Here is a 466-nt window from a genome sequence, read left to right as displayed (position 1 = left end):
TTTTTTTTTTGAGGGGGTGGCTGACTCAGGCTACCTTAAGGGTGAGTCTCGCATGTGGAGCTGGGGATTGAACCACGATCCCCTGTGCCTCACTGGGTTTGCCCAAATAGGCACTTAAACAATTGAGCTAACCAGCAAGCTCCCTTACCTATTATAAGTTGTGCTGCTATAAAGATGGGTGGTGGGCAGATATCACTTTAATATGACTATTTTATCTCTTTTAGGAAGATAGTTAAAAGGGAAATACCTGGGTCAAGTGGAACTTCTGGTTTGAACTTTTTGAGAAATCTCCATACTGATTTCCACAGTGGCTCTCCCAGTTTATACTCCCATCAACAAGGAAGGAGGGTTCCGTTGTCCCCCACAGCCTCTCTAGTGTTTGTTATTGGTTGATTTCTTGATGCTATTCTTTTCAGAATAAAGTGAATCTAGGTATTGTTTAAATTTGTACATCTCAAATGTCTAG

General features: G+C 41.6%; 1 pseudogene; it reads left to right on the top strand.

Annotated features, from left to right (window-relative positions):
- Positions 1-236, top strand: part of LOC105741566 — a 6,351-nt pseudogene extending 6,115 nt beyond the window's left edge.
- Positions 237-466: the final 230 nt, after the last annotated feature.

The sequence above is a fragment of the Octodon degus genome, unplaced genomic scaffold (assembly GCF_000260255.1).
Source record: "Octodon degus isolate 3935 unplaced genomic scaffold, OctDeg1.0 scaffold00016, whole genome shotgun sequence".
Taxonomy (NCBI): Eukaryota; Metazoa; Chordata; class Mammalia; order Rodentia; family Octodontidae; genus Octodon; species Octodon degus.
Note: the sequence above shows the minus strand (reverse complement) of the source record. Positions and strands in the feature narration are given on the sequence as shown.